The following is a 20,859-nucleotide window of genomic DNA, read 5'->3' as shown; positions in this document are numbered from 1 at the left end:
TCTGGTATAGCTCCCTCTGAAGAGTAGTAATAGGGAACATTAGGGATCTCTGGAAGATTTGGCTCCTCAGAGAGGTTTATAGAGAAGACACTCTATTGAGTGTTCAGTGCCATGTCCCAGGGGCACAGAAACAGACAGTGCAGGGAGACTTTGGGATGCATGGAAGTTTTGCCCTAGCTGCCAGGTATGGGCACAGCTGCCACCTACTCCTGGGAATGCCCCAGAGGGCTGGTCCAGGTTACCTTTCTCCATAGAACCTGAAAAAGACTCACTTCAAATTACTCAGGAGAGGCACTGTAACTTTCCACCTTTCCTTGAGTCTAAGTTAAACTTATTAAAAAACAGCTTATTACTTTTGAAATCAAGATGTACTTAGAATTGATGTGTATACTTAAAAGGGATTTCTTCTTCCCTCTTAAAAGCTATCATTAACTTAGTGACATCTTTGAGGAAATAGAATACTTGTAAACCTCATATGTGATCAGGAAACATAGTGTGTGACATCCCCAAGAGACCCCAATTCCAGTCCCCCACCACCATTACCTGGAGGGCTTATAACTGCTGGGTCAAGCCAGTCTGGCCCATTGAGAGTTCTTGAAGGAGCCTGGAGTGCACATTTCGAGAGTATCCTCAAAAAAAGATAGCTGGATAACTTCCCCGGGAAGAAGGAACAGATTCCTTCAAATTTTTTCAGAGGTTCCATCCCTGGTCGCCAAAGCCGCCTATATCACATCTTATTAGAAGTGTGTGTGATCAGCATGGTTGTGTCTGATGGACAGAATAAAAGCCACATTGCTGAGTGCGTGCTATATTCTTCATGCAGGTGGAGTCACCATTCAGGGCACTTCAGGGAAAGGTACTTCTGGCGACGCCTGTGGTCTGGAGTCTTCCCAGAGAGTTATTGACACAGACAGTGACTGGGCCACCACATGCAAAGATTGCGTTCCTCTGGGAACTGGTCCTATGCTTCTCCAGTGAGCCAGGTCCTGGGACCCCCTCCAACTTGTCTGTCGCCCTCAACTTACAATTCCAAATCCCCTCAGATTGGCTCAGTGCCTCTCTCAGGATACACAGGCTCCCCTCTGGGCCAACTCCATGTGTTCTAACACAATAGGCCACACAATAAATAAAACACACCACCAGTGGACAGTCGAGGCAGACTGTGGGAATGGCCGAGCCTCCAGCAGAGGTGATGCGGCAGCAGGCAGACAGTTGTATCTCTTAACAGAGGCCTCATTTTGTAGATGAAAGAATTAAAATTCTTTGGGGGTGATGAGCACAGTGGTGGTGGGGAAGCAATGGAACAAGATTCAACTTCAAAACCTCCACTTTTCTGCTTACTGAGCAGCCCTAGCAGTTTAGGCTTACCAGTGATACCCTTTCTGATGACATTTTGGGGCCTCCAGAGCCTCTATCATGCATATGAAGATAGAAGATTACCCCTGTGCAGGGCATGATGTACTCCAGGCCCCAGCATGCAGCCTACAGAATGGCCTGGGCTGGGACCTGGGACTGCCCTGCCTGCAGATCCACTGTAAACAGTTCACTCAGTTCCTCTGAGTGGGATGTGAGGTTCTCCAGGTTTGTGCACTGTGTAGGGCACTAATCAAAAGTCAGGAGTCCTGACTGCTATTGAAGTGCAGATGTATTTGCATTTGGAGAAGGACAAGTACTGACTGTAGCTGGGATGGGACAGGTTCTTCAGGACCAAAGGTCAGCGCATGCCTTTTCTTTGCCTGTGGCAGGGTGGGAGAGAGGCCATCTGGGAAAGACAGGGCAGAGAAGATGCAAATCAGGACATGTCCATAGATGGTGACAGACATTGTTTGCTGCCCACAAGCAGGTGAGGCCTACCTGGTATGTGGCTCATTATTTCACTTGTTGGGAGAAGAGCCTGTGCAGGCTCCACACCCAACTCTGGTTTGCATTAGTAGAATGTGCAGTGTTGTTTCTTGGGCAGCTGTGTCTTTTCAGAAAAAAGAAGGCCACACTCTTTCCCATGAGATAGACTGCTATGATATGTGGGCAAAAATGTGCCCCAGTCAGTGCCTGGGAGCAGTTCCTTCAGCTTGGGCAAACCTCTTTTGTTAGGCCTAGGGAGGAACAGGAGCTGCAGCCAGGGTTTGGGTGGGCAGCTGCATGCTGTCTCTGGTCCAAGAGATTGGAGTGGGATAGGCTGTGGACCTCCAGTGTACCTGCAAAGCTGCAGTTGAGAGTCCAGCATCTTGTGGGTCACAAGAAGAAGCAGAGTGACATCACTAACATGGACACATGTCTACTATAATCCTATTGACTCCTCTGTCATCAGCTCATTTGTGATCTAGAGCAAGTCACTGATACTCACAGGGCCTCTGAGGACATAGCCAGCAAGAAATGTGAGAATATGAAGTGTGTGCCATTGTCCTGGGGATTCTATAGTGTTCACGAGACATCATGAGTTAATGTTTATATACTCAGAGCTTGGGAGTCAGAAAGACCTCATCCAGATTTAAATGCCACCAGATAGTAACTTGTGCAAGTAGCTTGGGCATGTTGTTGTTCTGAGCTTCATAAAGATGTTTGTAGAATAAAGACAATACCACCTGCATCATTTTAAGATTAAATAATGTATAAAAAGGTACAAGACATGTAGTGAGTATTTCATATTTAGCTATTTTGTTATAGATGTTATTTTTGTAATAGGAAAGACAAATTCCTCCAACTGCACAATTTTCACTCAGGAGTGCTGCTGAACAGCTGCTCTGTGCAGACCCTGTCCTGAGAGCTGGAGTTCTAGAGGGACTGAGCCATGCTGTTCCCTCAGCAGTGCCTGTAAGTCTAGTGGAGGAGAGAGATCAGCCAATAGCTGCAGCAGCAGCAACAGCATCAATGGCCATAATGACAGCAATGCCAGCACAGCCTGGGTTTGAACCAAAAAGTAGTCTGAATTAGGGTGCCCAGGAGAGAAAGCACCCAACCTTGCCTGGGGAGAAAGGGGAGAACCCTGGGGAACCAGGGAGACTGAGAAGTAAATAGGCCATTGTGTAGGACTATGGGAAGCACTGGTGTCGGGGTGCCTACTGCCCACAGAACCTCAAAGAAGGCTACAGGCTAAGGTGGAACTTGAGGGAGACTGTGAAGAGTGAGTTGAGGGGAGCCTGGTGAATCAGGAAAGGACAACATGCAAAAAGTAAAAAAAAATCAGTAAAGGTATATGTTGTAAGCATGTGACTCTCAGGAGAAGCACAGGATATGTGCTGGGACATGGAAGAGATAGTTTTGTAAATAGAGTAGGGCCTGTATGGGTTTTAGTCCAGACATCTTCTGAGGGTGGTAGAAAGTCAGAGTGGTGACATCAGATGTAGCTTGTATATAGCACAAATAATGATTGAGTGTGGGACTTGATCTCCTTCTTCTGTATAGTGTTTGTCAACTAATGCATCCTAAGATGGCATTAGCTCTTCGGGCAGCCACATTCCTTTGTAGATTAAAATCCCTGCCAAGTTAGGTTCAGAACCTGAACAGGGGAAACTTTTTAGAACTGAATAAAAGTACCAGTCTGCTATAGGGTCTGGATGAGGTTTGGACCTAATTAACAGCAGGATGGCCTCATTCCACCTAGCACTAGCCTTATAAATAAAGTAAGAGGTGGCCATTTACATGGTACTCAATAAAATAGGCTTAATACTTCCTGAAATCTCTCCTCCTAAAACCTCATTATGCTGATATCTGGTACTTTTATTCCAGAATCCATTTCCTTGCCTTTCTCAGCTCCTAGTGGCTGCCTAAGTTCCTAGGCTTATGACCTACTCCATCTTCAAAAGCATTACTTCATCTCTGCTTTCAGCATCACACAGTCTCTTCCTCTGATCCTCCTTCATCCCCCTGAGAAGGACCATGGTGATTACATTGGGCCCACTTGGATGATCCACGGTGAGCTCCCCATCACAACATCCTGAACATAATCATATCTGCAAAGTCCCTTTTGCCGTCAAAGGTGACCTTCACAGGTTGTGGATATTAGGACATAAACACCATGGGAGTTATTATTCGGTCCACACAGAAGGTATTTTACAGATGTGATAAACTGTCTAAGTCATGGTTTAGAAAGATCTGGCTGGTAACAAAGTGGGAATAGTAAGGCTGGAGGACTACAGAGTACTTTGGAAGTTGCTGCTAATTAGAGGGTACACCTGGATCAATGGCAATGGGACAGAGAAAAGCACTTAGGAGGTATAACCCACAGGATTTGGAGCCAGTTAAGATGTGGGATGGGATGAATGAGAGAGGGCTCAAGGTTTCTATGTTCATCAGTTGGCTTGATGATGGTGTCCTTGATCAATAGGTAGCACAGAGGAGGCAAAGAGAGATTACTGTGCTTGTTTGGAACCTGACTTTGAGGTGTATATGAGATAAGCAGTGAGTCCTGGTAGACAGGTCTGCAGGTCTGGAGAGGAATGTGGTAACAGCTATTTAGTACATTTACACAGGCATCACTTGAAATCACGGTAGACCAGATGATCCAGGGGCTGTGTCTAGAATTAGAAAGAACAGAGAAACTGCCCTGGGGTGACAATGACTTCCATGGTTAAGGAGAAATAAGGGTGTGGGAGGAAGCCAGAGAGGCAGGCAGAGCACCAGCGGAGTATGTCCTGTGTTGGAGAAGAGTCAAACAGAGCCCTTTTTCCCCTGAAGAATGGCCACTTCTTATCAAGTAAAACCCTGCAGGAAAAGGGTAGAAATGGTTCTGAGTTTTTGCTTGTTGCACTTTGCGGCCAGGAGCTCTAGCTGGGAACTGGACTGTTTCTTGGACATTAGGTGCATGCAAACAGAGAAAGAGTAAAGTGAGGTCCCCTCATTGGAACGAATAATGGTTAATGGGAAAGGTTTTGCTCTCAGGCTTGCCCTGGCAACAACTGAAAAGCTTTATTATTTGCCTTTCTGGGCACATTCACTGCAGAGGCTCAAGGTTTTGGTGCAATGCAAAAGTCTCCTGCGTCTGAGAACAACAGTCATCCTCTTCAGTCATTCCCATACAGGGGCCTTGTATAGAAATACTTCTGCAGGAGAGATCCATGACCTTTGAGACTGTTTCTTCTATATGTGTTGCTACTTTTTCCTCATGCAGCTTCCTCCCCTGCCTGGGGAAGAGAGAGGAGTTAAGAGGATGGAGCAAGTGAATGTTGGCCAAATGTGTAAGATCAAGGCTTAACAGGAGAGGTGGGACTTAACATGTCCCCTGAAAATAGGATAAGACTTTTGGTAGAACTGAGTAGTCAGGAAGGAGTACATTTCAGAAGGCAGGATGAGCACATTAAGATAGAAAAGCAGAAAAGGACATGAAATTTATAGGGACAGGGCCCAGAGACTGGCTTAGCTGGAGGGAGTGCATCATGGGCCTTGAGCTCCCAGGACACTGTCCTGGAGAGGCTCTCTGGCCTTGCTCCTTCCTCTAGAATAGAGTATTGCTTTATGTTTGAAACATCCTTATTTTATTGTGTCCATTCCCATGTAATCCTCTCAGAATTGTGTGCATTGAGGTGAATGAGTTAAACAAGCTTTCAAAGTCATAGCAGTCTTAGTCAGTTCCAAGATGGAAATTGAGGGAGGGGGAACTATTTGGTGGCTACTTACATGTCAGAATTCTAAATATAGGTTGTCATTTAATCGTCAGCTCTACTAGGACAAGTGCTGTCAGCCTTATTTTGTAGATGAGGAATAGAGGCTCCGAGAAATAAGTACCTGGTCTTAGGTAGCACTGTAGTAGGCATTAGGGTAGGGGTGGGGAGCTCCCCAGAAGCATGTCTATAGCCATGCAATATCAGAGGGAGAGGAACTCCAAAGACATTACCTCATGACAGTCACTTGACTTTACTGATGAAAGACCACAGTTCGTAAAGGGACCCAAGGGGCCCAGCCAGATGGCTGGAGAGCTGGGTCATGAGTCACCTCTTTCAGTCCTCTATTGGCCTACAAGGAAATTATTTATACCTCAGCTTCCTGCTCTTGGACCTTTCAAATGACCACTAATGTACAGATGTTTTGAGAAGTCTGTAAAAGAAAAATCAATTTAATCTTATGGCATTTTCCAAAATTATTTGATCATCAGTCTCATCACCTGTCTTCCAAATCCCATGGACCCTGCTTCAAGAGATGCTTCATGCCAACAATCTACGAAACTCAGGTCCACTTCCCCAGATCCTGGGAAGACCCTCTGACTTTTTGTTAATTAAAAATCAACTTGACTCTCTCCCCTATGGTTCTCTCACCACTAGAGCAAGAAAAAGGGAAAGACCCTGTCTTTCTGGCTTTGATGTTAATTCTTCCTTCTGAAAATCCACAGAACAGATTGGGCATAGAAAATGATAAAATGTGTTTTCAGATCGTGGTGCATCTTGTGTCAGTTATCACCTCAGTTGAGTACTTAACCTGGAAAAATAAAAAGTTCCCATCTGGGAAATGGAGCAAAGGGTGCCTTGCATGCCTACTCCACAATTTACATAAGAATAGGGAGTGAAAAAAAAAAAAACAGACACATAGACCAGTGGAACAGAGTAGAGAGCTCAGATAAGGACCCTCAACTCTATGGTCAAATAATCTTCAACAAAACAGGAAAAAATATCCAGGGGAAAAGAGACAGTATCTTCAATAATTGGTGCTGGGAAAATTGAACAGCTATGTTAGAAGAATGAAAATTGACCGTTCTCATACACCATACACAAAGATAAACTCGAAATAGATAAAAGACCTCAACATGAGGCAGAAATCTATCAAAATCCTAGAGGAGAACATAGCAGTAATCTCTTCGACTTTGGCCACAGCAACTTCTTTCAAGGCACATCTCCAAAGGCAAAGGAAACAAAGCAAAAATGAACTTTTGGGACTTCATCAAGATCAAAAACTTCTGTCCAGCAAAGGAAACAGTCAACAAAACAAAGAGGCAATGCACGGAATGGGAGAAGATATTTGCAAGTGACACTACAGACAAAGGGCTGATACCCAAGATCTATGAAGAGCTCCTCAAACTCAATATTCAAAAAACAGATAATCATGTCAAAAAGTGGGCAGAAACATGAACAGACACTTCTCCAAAGAAGACATACAAATTGCTAATAGACACATGAAAAAATGTTCATCATCATTAGCCATCATGGAGACTCAAATCAAAACCACATTGAGATACCACTTTACACCAGTTAGAAGGGCCAAAATTAACAAGACAGGAAACAAGTGGAGAGGATGTGGAGAAAGGGGAACCCTCTTACACTGTTGGTGGGAATGCAATTGGTGCAGCCACTTTGGAAAACAGTGTGGAGATTCCTTAAAAAATTGAAAATAGAGCCACCCTATGACCCTGCAATTGCATGACTGGGTATTTATCCCAAAGATACAGATGTAGTGAAAAGAGGGGCCATCTGTACCCCCAATGTTTCTAGCAGTGATGTCCACGGTCACCAAACTGCAGAAAGAACCAAGATGCCCTTCAGCAGATGAACAGGTAAAGAAGATATGGTCCTTATATACAATGGAATATTATGCCTCCATCGAAAAGGATGAATACCCAAATTTTGCATAAACATGGATGGTACTGGAGGAGATTATGCTGAGTGAAATAAGTCAAGCAGAGGGAGTCAATTATCATATGGTTTCATTTACTTGTGGAGCATAAGGAGTAACACAGAGGACATTGGGAGATGGAGAGAAGTGAATTGGGGGAAATTGGACAGGGAGATGGAACATGAGAGACTGTGGACTCAGAAACAAACAGGGTTTTGGAGGGGACGGGTGTGTGGGGTTAGGTAAGTCTGATGGTTGGTATTAAGGAGGGTACATATTGCATGGAGCACTGGGTATGATGCATAAACAAAGAATCTTGGAACACTGAAAATTAAAATAAAATAAAATAAATAAAACTTAAGAAATAGAATAAAAAAAGAATAAGGATTGCATCTAGCAGGATGGGAACTGCCATTTTTTCTCTGCAGAGAGTAGACTTAGCTTTCTAAAAATGACTTCAAGCCTGTTTCAAGCTGTTCACCTTATTGATAAGGGTTAATGTGTCTTCCTCTGCTGATTATCAAAACACAGAGCTCAAGCTTCTTGGAGATGCTGGGGAGGAGGGGTATGCGGAGAGATGCCATGTCAGCCTTGCACCAGGCACATCCCAGTACGTAAGCCTTGTTTTCAAAGATTTATTTAGTCTAAAACCTGCCCTAGAAAAAATCATAGTTTTGTACTAAAACTATAAGTGTGTGATGGACAGCAGATGAAATTTTGAAATCAAGATAGTCTTGGGAAACTGGCCCTGTTGGCTTCTGTATGCACAGGCTGTTCAGTGCTATAGCAAAACCCCTTCTGGTTCCCCCATCCAGGCTTCTTGTCAGCAGACATTACTCCAGAGCTCGTCTCCTCCTATTTCCCAGCTTTCTTCTTTGAACTGCTTTGAGCTGAATTATACCAGTTGTGTGTTCCTTCCTTGTGACCACTCGGTACAATTGCAAATCTTACTTCTGGCAAGTTCTTTTGTCTGATGTGCACAGAGTTCTTAATGGGGCTTCTAATGGAGTCACTCAGAAAGGAGACTGTCTTTCTGCCAGCTCCTTATGAGAGGGAAGAATTTCCCTGTTGTTTGGGGATTATGGGTTACCAGAAGATACAAAGGAGTGGAGGAGAAAGAAAGGGCTGGGGTATCCATGCTATATGTATAAAATGGGAGCACCAGCACCTCACAGAGCTGTGGTACAGTTTGATGGGATGGGTTCAGGACTTCATGGTAGCCCATCTTTGAAGAGCCTCTATTAGGCTGCCCATGGACACCTCCCAGCTTGCATCTGGTCCATGTGCTCACCTGTGGCCACACACGCACATGCTCAGTATTAGCTTGCAGAGCAGGCTTTAAAGACTCCTAAGGTTGCGAATTTCTAAGTCAGATGACTAATACAGGGCTAACGGTGGGCACTAAGTTTCTTTCGTTGATTTTCTTAATCTTCAGAGAAATGGGCACACAAAGGTTTGGAGCCAAACTGTCTGGGTTTAAATCCTGATTCACCACTTCCTAGCTGATGTGACCATGACCAAGTTGCTCGATTTTTCTGTGCCCCATTTTTTCATCTTCTATAAAATGAGAATGTAGTGTATATCTCATCTGGCTGTCGTGAGACTCATGTAAGGTGAAGGTTCAATAAATATTGTCATTACTCCCATTTTATGAAAGAAGACAATAAGACTCAGAAATCAATCCTGGTTACTCTTTACTTAGCTACTAGTGGCAGAACTAACTAGGACATATATCTGATACAGTTATAATCCTCTCTGTGTCAGCTGTTGTTCCTGGTCAATGTCATGGTCAATGAATCCAAAATGGTAGATAAGAAACCACATAGAGTAGCACTGGGCAATGTGCATGTGTGGTGGCAGGTGGCAAGAGTGCTCCTGGGGGTGGAATTTTGCTCAGGGATACACAGCATTGGATTTCCAGGAGAAACCCCCAAGTTCTGTGAATAACCTGATTTGATCAAGGTCCCTTGACGGTGGAAAGGACTATTTTGGATTCCTTACTGCCCCCTGGTGGTAACAGATTGCATGAGGCTCTTTCCCTGAGAGATGAAAGCAGGAGGCTCTTTTGAAATTTGGCTCACCAGATTAATGAAGAATTTTGAACTTTTTGTTTCTCTGTTTTAGCTTTTCTGGCACCTCTGACCCAACAGCATAAAATGGTTATGGGTTTTGTTCCATTATTAATTAATGAATAGCATACTAACTGCTTTACTTCAGTAAGTTACCAGCCTCTTAGTGATCTTCCATCCATAAAGTCAGCATCTCAGTCCCACTCAGAAATCCACGGTCTATTCCATCTGGCTCATTCTTATTTTCAGCAGTCAAACCGTGAGGTGGCAATACAAGGGTTTCTCCTTCTGTGTTATCCCCAGATGATGGGAGTGTAGGTCAGAGGACTCGTGGCATGTGCAGGTTAGCTCAGAGCAGAGATCTAAAAGTTAGTCTTCTGTCCCCAGTTCATATTTCCAGCATGGCCAGGCTCAACACTCAGACCTGATTCATCAGCACAATTTGCCTGTATATGTGCCTTCTTTTTTCTTATATGGCAAATTTGCTCAAATTTCCTTAAAGGGTACCCTGAGGATTCAAATTAGCTAGTGTAAGAATAAGATTTATTCTTATAATTAACTTAAATTTGGGGAGGAAGTTATTATAAATTTACATACAAGTTATAAGAAGTAATATGTACCTTCACCCATTTTCCCCGAATGACAGCATCTCGTAAAACTGTAGCACAATATCACAACCAGGATGTTGACATTTATACCATCAAGACACACAACACTTCCATCATCCCAAGGCTCTCTCATGTTGCTTCTTTATAGCTATACCCATGCCTCCATCTTTAACCACTAACAACCACTGATCTATTCTCCATCTCTATAATTTTATCATTTCAAGAATATTTTAATGCTCACTTGAACAGCACAAATACTAAAATTGGAATGATACAGAGAAGATTAGCATGCCTAAAAAAGACACACGTTCCTGAAGTGTTCCATTTTTTTAAATGAAGAATGTTATATATGTTGCCATTTACAATGACATAGGTAGAGCTAGAGAGTATTATGCTAAGTGAACTGAAAGACAATACCATATATGAGAAATCTAAGAAACAAAATGAACAAAAGGAAAAAGAGAAAGGCAAACCAAGAAACAGGCTCTTAACTATAGAGAAAGCACTGATGGTTACCAGAGGGGACATGGTGGTGATGGGTGAAATAGGTGATGGGGATCAAGGAGGAAACTTGTTATGATGAGCACTGGGTGTTGTATGAAAGTATTCAGTCACTATATTATACACCTGAGAATAATATTACACTGTATGTTAACTAACTAGAATTTATATAAAAACTTTAAAAAATAAAACAAGAATATTATATAAATGGGTTCATATAGTATGTAATACTTTAGGTTTAGATTTTTTTCACTTAGCATATTTCTCTGCATATGCATCCAAGCTGTGTGTATATCCATGGCTGGTATTTCGTTGCATGGATATACCAGTTTGTCTAACTATTCACTTGCTGAAGGACATCCAGGTCATTTCCAGTTTTTTTCTTTTTTTTATTAACATAAAGTATATTATTTGCCCCAGGGGTACAGGTCTTTGAATAATCAGGCTTACAAATTTCACAACACTCACCATAGCACGTACCCTCCCCAGTAACTGTAATCCAGCCACCCTATCCCTCCCACCTCAACTCCCAGCAACCCTCAGTTTCTTTCCTGAGATTAAGAGTCTTTTATGATTTGTCTCCCTCCCAATCCCATCTCATTTCATTTTTTTTCCTTCCCTACCCCCCATGACCTCCTGCCTCTGAAATTCCTCATATCAGAGAGATCATATGACAATTGTCTCTCTCTGATTGACTTATTTTGCTTAGCATAATACCCTCTAGTTTCATCCACCTCATTGCAAATGGCAAGATTTTGTTTCTTTTGATGGCTGCATAGTATTCCATTATGTGCATGTGTGTGTGTGTGTGTGTGTGTGTGGTATATATATAGATGATATAGATATAGATAGATATAGATATATGTAAAACATCTTTATCCATTTATCTGTTAATGGACATCTAGGTTCTTTCCATAGTTTGGCTATTGTGGACATTGCTGCTATAAACATTTGGGTGCATATGCCCCTTTGGATCACTACAGTTGTGTCTTTAGAATAAATACCCATTAGTGTGATTGCTGGGTCATAGGGAAGCTCTGTTTTCAACTTTTTGAGGAACCTCCATATTGTTTTCCAGAGTGGTTGTACCAGCTTGCAATCCCACCAACAGTGTAGGAGGGTTCCCCTTTCTTTGCATCCTTGCCAACACTGTCATTTCCTGACTCATTAATTTTAGCCATTTTGACCGGTGTGTGATGATATCTCACTGTGGTTTTGATTTGTATTTCCTTGAGGCTGAGTAATGTGGAGCAGTTTTTCATGTGTCTGTTGGCCATGTGTATGTCTTCTTTGGAGAAATGTCTGTTTATGTCTTCTGCCATTTCTTGATTGGATTATTTGTTCTTTGGGCTTTGGGTATTGAGTTTGATAAGTTCCTTATAGATTTTGGATACTAGCCCGCTATCTGATAAATCATTTGCTAATATCTTCTCCCATTCTGGTGGTTGTCTTTTGGTTTGTTCACTGTTTCCTTTGTTGTGCAAAAGTTTTTGATATTGATGAAGTTCCAATAGTTCATTTTTGCCCAGCTTTCTTTTGATGTCCGTTTGCATGGTAAATTGTTTTCCACCCCCTCAATTTAAATCTGGAAGTGTCTTTAGGTCTAAAATGAGTTTCTTGTATTGCAGGTTTTTACAACAATATTTATAAGGAGTATTGGTCTGTAGTTTTCTTACATTGTCTGTCTAGTTTGGCTGTCACTGTACTCCTAGCTTCATAGAAAGAGTCAGGAATCCTGTGTTTCCTCCTCTTCAATATTTTGAAAGGTTTGAAAAGGATTTGTGTTCATTTTTCTTCATATGTTTAGTACTATTCACCAAGTAAAGCCATTTCATCTAATTCACCAGTAAAGCTTTTTGATGTCGTGGAAAGTTTTGACTACTAATTCAATCTCTTTACTAGGTATCTATTCAGATTTTTTATCTTTTCATGATTCACTTTTGGTGCACTGTGTGTTTCCAAGAATTTGTCTACTTCATTCAAGTTAACCAGTATGTTGGCATAAAAACGCTCATCACAATCTTTCTATTTCTGTACCTCAGTAGTATTGTTTTTGTTTTTATTTCTGATTTTAGTAATATGAGTCTTCTTCTCTCTGCCAGTTTTGGGTTAAATTTGCTTTTCTTTGTCTTAAGGCATGAACCTAGGTTATTGATTTAAGATCTTCTTTTTTCATATGTGCTTTTATCACTGTAAATTCCTTTCCTACCATTGCTTTCACTATATCTCATCGATTATGGTATTTTGTACTTTTGTTTTCATTTTTCTCAATGTACAGATATTCCTCAACTTACAGTGGGTTTATATCCCAATATATCTATCATAAGTTGAAAGTATCATAATTCAAATGGGAGAAGATGTTTGCAAATGACATATTCAATAAAGGGTTAGTATCCAAACTATATAAAGAACTTATAAAATTCAACACCCCAAAAACAAATAATCCAATTAAGAAATGCGCAGAAGACCTGAACAGACATTTTTCCAAAGAAGATATACAGACTGTCAAATTTGCTGGCCAAAACATGTGTCAACAGACACATGAAAAATACTCAATATACTCACCAGGGAAATACAAATCAGAACTACAATGAGATATCACCTCATATCTGTCCAAATAGCTAAAATCAACAACACAAGAAACCACAGGTGTTGGCCAGGATGTGAAAGGAGAATCTTCTTGAACTATTGGTGGGACTACAAAATGGTGCAGCTACTTTGAAAAACAGTATGGAGGTTCCTCAAAAAGTCAAAAATAGAATAGCCTTATGATCTAAAAAATCACACTATTGAGTGTTTATCCAAAGAATACAGGAACACTAATTCAAAAGTATACATGCACCCTTATGTTTATACACCATTGTTTACAATAGCCAAGATACAGAAGCAGCCTAAGTGTCCACTGACTGATGAACGAATAAAGATGATGTGAGATATATACACATACATGTATACATATATACAAGTATATGTATACACACACACACACACACACACACACACACGCGCTGGAATAATCAGCCATAAAAAAGAATGAAATCTTGCCATTTGCAACATGGATGGAGCTAGAGAGTATAATGCTAAGCAAAGTAAGTCAGTCAGAGTAAGACAAATATGATATGATTTCACTCAAATGCAGAATTAAAGAAATGAAACAAACAGGCTAAAGGAACAAAATAAGAGAGACAGGCAAATCAAGAATCAGACCCTTAATTATAGAGAATAAACTGATGGTTATCAGAAGGGAGGGGGTGGGGAATGGGTTACATAGGTGATGGGGAGTAAGAAGTGCACTTGTCATGATGAACACAGGGTAATGTATAGAAGTGTTGAATTGTACACCAGAAACTAATATAAAACTACATGTTAACTAACTGGAATTAAAATAAAAACATTTTAAAAATAAAAGGAAGTATCATAATTCAAATGGGCATTTAATACACCTAACACTGAACATCATAGCTTAGCCTAGCCTACCTTAAACATGCTTAGAACACTTACATTAATGTACATTTAGGCAAAAATCATCTAACACAAAGACTTTTTTATAATAAAGTGTCAAATATTTCATGTAATTTATTTATTACTTTACTGAAGATGAAAACCAGAATGGCTCTATAGGTTCAGAATGTTTGTAATTGTATTGGTTGTTTACCCTCATGATCACATGGCTGGCTGGGAACCATGGCTGGCTGCCACTGCCCAGCATCACAGAAGTATTAATAAGGTCTCATATCACTATCTCAAGAAAAGATCAAAATTCAAACTTGAAAGTATGGTATCTACTGAATGCATATCACTTTTGCATCATCATACATTTGAAAAACCGTAAGTTGAACAATCATAAGTGGGGACTGTCGGTATTTTCTAATTTCTCTTTTGATTTATTCTTTGACCTACTGATTGCTTAAGATTGTGTTGCTTAGGGGTGCCTGAATGGCTCAGTCAGTCAAGTGTCTGCCTTCCACTCAGGTCGTGATCTCAGGGTCCTTGGATCAAGTTCCACATGGGGCTTCCAGTCAGCAGAGAGTCTGCTTCTCTCTCTCTCCACTCATGTTCTCTCTCTCAAATAAATAAAATCTAAAAAAAAAAAGTGTTGTTTAATTTCCCTATATTTGTGAATCTCATTTTCCTGTTACTGATTTTTACATGCTGTGATAGATAAAAAAATATTTTTTGTTATTGCAATCTTTTAAAACTTACTGACTCATTTTGTGTCCAACATATGGTCCATTTTGGAGAGTGTTCTATACGCACTTGAGAAAATGTGTATTCTGCTGTTCTTGGGTGTTCAGTATATTTCTGTAACCTCAGAACCTTAGTTTGTGGTTTTATTCAAGTCCTGTTTCCTTGTTGATCCTCCATTACTTTTCCTGTCATATTAAAAGTGATGTTTTGAAGGCTTAATTATTATTGAATGTCTATTTCTCCCTTCAGTTCTATAATGTTTGCTTCATATATTTTGGGCTCCAATGTTTGGTGCATATATGCTAAAATTGTTATATTTTCTTCATGCATTGATCCTTTTATCAATCTGTAATTTCTTTGTAACAGTTTTTACTTAAAGTTTATTTTATCCAAATTAGAAGACACACCTTAGCTCTCTTTTGGTTAGTATTTGCTTGGAATGTATTTTTCTATCCTTTCACTTTCACCCTATCTGTGGCTTTCAATCTAAAATGAGTCTCTTCTAACAGACATCATAGAGTTGGATCATGCAGTTGTTGGGGTTTTTAACCAATTTTCTCATTCAGTGCATTTGATTGGAAAGTCTAAGCCATTACTTCTGAATTCCAGACAGGGAGAGACCTACTTTTGTCATTTTTCTGTATGTCTTACAACTTTGTTTTCATTTCCTTCATTGATATCTCTTTTTGTGTATTTAATTGCTTTTTTTTTTTAAATAGAAACATGTTTTGATTCCCTTCTCATTTCCATTTGTAGTTGGTCTATGGATATTTTCTGTATGGTTAAATGGAGATTACATATATTACCCTACAGTTATAATTATCTAATTTGAACTGACTCCATTAATGCTCCTTCCACCCTCTTTATGTTTTGGTGTCACAAATTACATTTTTATACATTGTGTGTCCAGTAGTATAGATTTTTATGCTTTTTATTTTTATGCTTTTGTCTTTCCTCTAGAAAATTAAAATTCAAGTTACAAACTAGGATTGCAATAACATTGCCTGTTACATTTATTCATATGTTTATGTTTACTGGAGATTTTTAATATCTTCATATGGCTTTGAGTTAATGTATAGTGTCTTATTTTCACCTGAAGTGCTCTGTTTATCATTTCTGTAGGGTAGATCTAGCAGTATTGAAGTCCATCAATTTTTTCATATAGGTACACCTAATTTATCCCACATTTGTGAAGGTCAGTTTTGTCATATATAAAATTATATATTTACAGTATTTTTCTTTCAACACTTTAAATATGTCATTTCACTGTCTCTGGTCCAAGGTCTCTGATTATAAATGGCTGATAATCTTATTAAGAGTCTCTGGTACATGATAAATCACTTCTTCCTTGCTGGTTTCAAGGTTTTTTGTATTTGATTTTCAATAATTTGATTATACTTTGTCTTGATGTGGGTCCCTTTAAGTTTAAACTACTCAGAGTTTATTGAGTTTTTAAGGTTTATAAATTCAGAGACTTCATTTAATTTGGAGTCTTGGCCATTATTTTTTCAAATAATCTTTCTGCCCCTTTCTCTCTGTATTCTCCTCCTGGGACTCCCAAAATGTGTGTGTTGATCCACAGTGACTTCTTTTTTTAATTCTTGTTTGTGCTCTTAATACTCAATAACTTCAAGTGTTGTCTTTATGTTCACTGATTTTTCTGTCTGCTTAACTGCGCAGGTCAACTTCCCTTGTGAATTTTTTATTTCAGTTACTTTGTTTTTTTAACTCCATAATTTTGCTTAGATCATTTCTGCAATTTCTATTTCTTTATTGATATTCTTATTTTGTTTATATATTGCTTTCCTGATTTCTTTTATTTCTTTATCTATGGTTTCCCTTATCTCAGAGCATATTTAAGCCTTTTGTTTTAGAGAACTTCTCTAGTAAAATTGATGCCTGGTCTTTCTCAGGGATAGTTTCTTTTGATTTTTTTTTTGTTCCTTTGAGAGAACCAGTTTTTACATATGCCATGTGATTTGGGGGCAAAATTGGGCATTTGGTTATTATACTGCAATAATTCTGGAAATCAGATTTCTGCCTCTTCTCATGGTTTTCTTTTTTTTTCTTTTGAGACTTTTCCAAACTACTTTTGAAAGTCATATGTGCTTATGAAATCTATGTTCTTTTAGCTCATGTTCATTTAATGTTTTTTTTTTTTAATTTTTTAAATCTTAATTCCAGTATAGTTAACACACAGTGTTAGTTTCAGGAGTACTATATAGTGGTTCAGAAATTCCATATATCACCCAGTGCTCATCATGAGAAGTGCACTCCTTAATCACCATTACTTTCATTTAATGTTTTGACAGAAATATCCTTAAATGCCAAAAGCAAAAATAAGCATACAAACAAAACCATCAAAAATGAAAACAAACAGAAAACAACTACCTCTCATAGTCTTTGCAGACTGGCTCTGTGCTAGTGTGGTCCTTCACTAATTAGTTAAACTTGCTCCAAGACTGAGATTATCTCAAGGTAAAAGTTTAAGGTCTTCTCAGGTCTTTTCTGTGTACATGCCTGGGCATACATGGTTTTCTAAGTTCCCCTGCATCTGCAGTTTCTTTTAAATTTCCTCATTTCCCTAAGCACATAACCCCAGCTTTTCCCTTAGCCTTTAGATGGTCTACTATATATCTCCACCCAGAATCTCTTGCCCCAGGGAACTTTGAGTTTGGATTCCACTTGTAGCATTTAAGATCAGTGTCTGCCCCTTTGCCTGCTTGCATGCAGAACAGAAACAGGTAAATCAATCCTTCAGGTACCCCCTAGACAGGTTAGAACAGACAATAATTTGCAGATAAGATCTGCTCTTCAAAAGTGAAGGAACTGAGAACTGGGCTGACACTGCTCAAGATCAAGAGTGCCACTATACTATGTTATGAGTGGGGCAGGGGTCAGCAAAAATACCACAAAACTTGCCTAGAGTTTTAAAGATGGGTTCTCCTTGATTGCTTGATTTACTTGAATGCTGTAAACTCTTGGTTGTTTCTTAGAGCTTCTAAAAAATTGGTTCAGGCAGCTTCTGGCTGGTTTATTAAAATACAGTTTTTTGCAAGGGAAAAAATCTTAGAGCTTTCTAGTTTGCTATTATGCTGACTGATCTCACTCACTTGGAATATGACTTGAAAATTATAAAATGCTCTGATTTTCATTATCCCTAGTTCCTGGTTTATGCTCTTTCTTTCATGAGCTCTTTTTTCCTTCTTCATCTTATGTTAAGTGTCTGTTAGGATTCCTTTATTAACCCTCTTCTCATTCTGCACACAAAATCTAGATTGTCTCATTCATATGGCCTTATCTACATATTGATGACTCCCAAATCTGTCTCCAACATAGATCTCACTCTTTTACCTCTGTCTGCCTCCTGGACACTCTACTAACATAATCCAGGCAGATCAGTCTCAATCTCATTTCTATCCCTCCAACTTCAAAATCTACTTCTAGGCAGCCTTCTTCCTTCCACTCCTGCTCTTCTCCCAGGACATTATTTGGGCAGCCCTGGGAACAGGGAGGCCCTGTAACTAAAAGGAAGTGTTGGGCCCTTTGGTGGTGAAGTGTGACTTCACCACACTTCACAAGTCACAAGTGACCTGGTAGGGCACTTGATCTTGGAGTTACAGAATTGCTTGACTGCTCGTTGGCAGCATTTGCTGACTGCACTCTCCTCCACCTTCATGATCTGGATCTAGTGGGCCTGGGCAGGTACCAGGCTGGGTAGCCGCCTAACTCATTGTGTCTCCAGTATTTCCTTGCTCTAATTGCATCTCCATATGAAAGCCAGAGGTTCTTCCCTTGCTGTCTTTAGGATCAGTCTGAATGTCTTAAGCATGGCAATCAAGGGCCTTTAGCTCTGATTCAGTTCTCTTTTAGGACTCTACCTCTTCCCTGTAACTCTCATCATTAAACTTTCCCAAATTACATATTCTTCCAGCTTTTTTCATTATACATAACCTCTCTGGAATGTCTGCTTCCTCTGGATGAGAGCCTTGCCTTAGGAGTTAGTTCAGCTGTTCATATTGAGAAGCCCTATTTGATACATTCTTATCCCACTGGGGATTCTCTTTATTACATATCACACTGTATCATCTTTGCTTATTTACTTGGCTATCTTACTACTCTGCAGTCTTCTTGAGGGCACATAATCTTATTGATGGGGGGAGTCCCCTCATTTGACACACTCTGACAAAAAATGGGAGCATTAAAGCCTACTGAGTAAATGAAGGATTCATGTACTACCTGACAATTAAGATACCAACTTTATAGAACATTTACTGTGTGGCTTGATGCTCTGCATTTAGTATCTTTTTTAAAGTGGTAAGTATTATTGGCCCCCTTTATAAATATGGAAACTAATCTAAGAGAATTAAAGCAACTTGCCTGGAATCTGTTGCCCAGCCAGCCAACAAGGATGAAGGAGAGAGTTGGACCCAGCTCCAAATGATCCCAAAGCCTGTGTCCTTTCAAGGTCATCATACTTTTTACCAAAGTGAAAGTTCAGTGATTCTTATGCATATATGCATTTTATTTCTCATTTTTAGATATATATGAATATATCACTCATGTGTTTTAGATCACAGAATTATGTATTTGGTAGAAAAAAATAAATCAGAATATAAGTACGGTGACTCCTAATTTGAGGGTTTTTAGTGCCAAAGTAGGATTTTACAAACACACTCATTGGTGGGGATAGAGTACAAAACACATGTCAGCTCCAACTTGCCCTGAATTGTGCCCTCAGGCTTCCAGGTGAGTGTGTAGGAGTGTAATTCTCACAAGAAGAGGAGAGGTGGGGAGTTTTTTGGATGGAACTTGAATGGGTACTTAGTTCAGAAAACCATGCATTAGAAAATGGAAGTGAGATGTGCTTCCTCAGGATTTCAGGGTTCTCTACAGTTTAGATACCCGATAGGCACTGACTTACCAAATCATACCATCTTCTCAGAGGGGCCCTCCCTGAATACCTTGCATAAAATAGTAGCCAGCTGCACCCACTCCTCACCCCAGCCACCCACCTAAACTTTACTCTTCTATAATTTCTCTTAAACATATTTATGCTTATTGTCTCTCTCTCTCATTAGGATGTCAGTTCTATGGGGCTAGGGGTTTTTATTGTTTTGTCACCCCTGTGTGCCCAGTTTCTGAAACAGTGCCAGGCACCAAATTTTTGTGGAAAGACCACTGTGGTATTTGTTGTCTTGTGTGAGTATCAGCCCTGAGCCTGGTGCTGTGAGGGCTTCAGGGGGAAAAGATGATGTTCCTACTCTCGGGAATTGACTGAAGAATGGAATTTTTCAGAAACTCAGATCTAATTTTTACCCTTATAAGATAGTATGGGGGCTGAAAAACATTTCCTTTTATGAGTGAGATTGCAAATATTTTTAGGCCTTGGGGGCAAAATAAGGTCTTTGTCACATGCTCTTCATTTTTTATAACCTTTACAAGAATAAAAGCCATTCCTAGCTTGTAGGCTGTGTAAAAACAGATCATGTGCTAGATGTGGCACACAGGCCATAGTTTGCTGACCCTTGAGATAATAAATTAACCTATTACTCTCTCATGGATCCTGGAAGAAGACATGATACTTCTGGCTCAGAGTCAAAGGACTTCATTACTCATAGCACAGCAAGCTGGAATAGCATCATGTCTGTGGGACTTCTTGCCCCCTAAACCCTATGAAGTCAATACTGAGATGCCAAGTGGGTACTTCGTAAGTAGTGAAGTTGTGTCACAACTGAGGATCACTGAGTGTGGGTAGTCACTTTTTTAAAAAATTTCTTTTCACTGTAACAGAATTTATTGTTTCTCTACCACACCCAGTGCTCCATGCAATATGTGCCCTCCATAATACCCACCACCTGGTTCCCCCAACCTCTGACCCCCTGCCCCTTCAAAACCCTCAGGTTGTTTTCCAGAGTCCATAGTCCCTCATGGTTCATCTCCCCCTCCAATTTCCC

The 20,859-nt window shown here is 40.1% G+C and overlaps 1 protein-coding gene and 1 pseudogene across 5 annotated transcripts in view; both read left to right on the top strand.

The window, feature by feature from the left end:
• Positions 1–20,859, top strand: part of ARHGEF4 (Rho guanine nucleotide exchange factor 4) — a 251,231-nt gene that overhangs the window by 10,651 nt on the left and 219,721 nt on the right. The gene's annotated exons all lie outside the window — the stretch shown is intronic.
• On the top strand, positions 10,447–10,544 carry LOC123387969 (annotated as a pseudogene).

Source organism: Mustela putorius, unplaced genomic scaffold (assembly GCF_011764305.1).
Source record: "Mustela putorius furo isolate JIRA1106 unplaced genomic scaffold, ASM1176430v1.1 tig00003867_pilon_pilon_pilon, whole genome shotgun sequence".
NCBI classification, from domain to species: Eukaryota; Metazoa; Chordata; class Mammalia; order Carnivora; family Mustelidae; genus Mustela; species Mustela putorius.
This window is presented reverse-complemented; position numbering and strand designations above follow the sequence as displayed.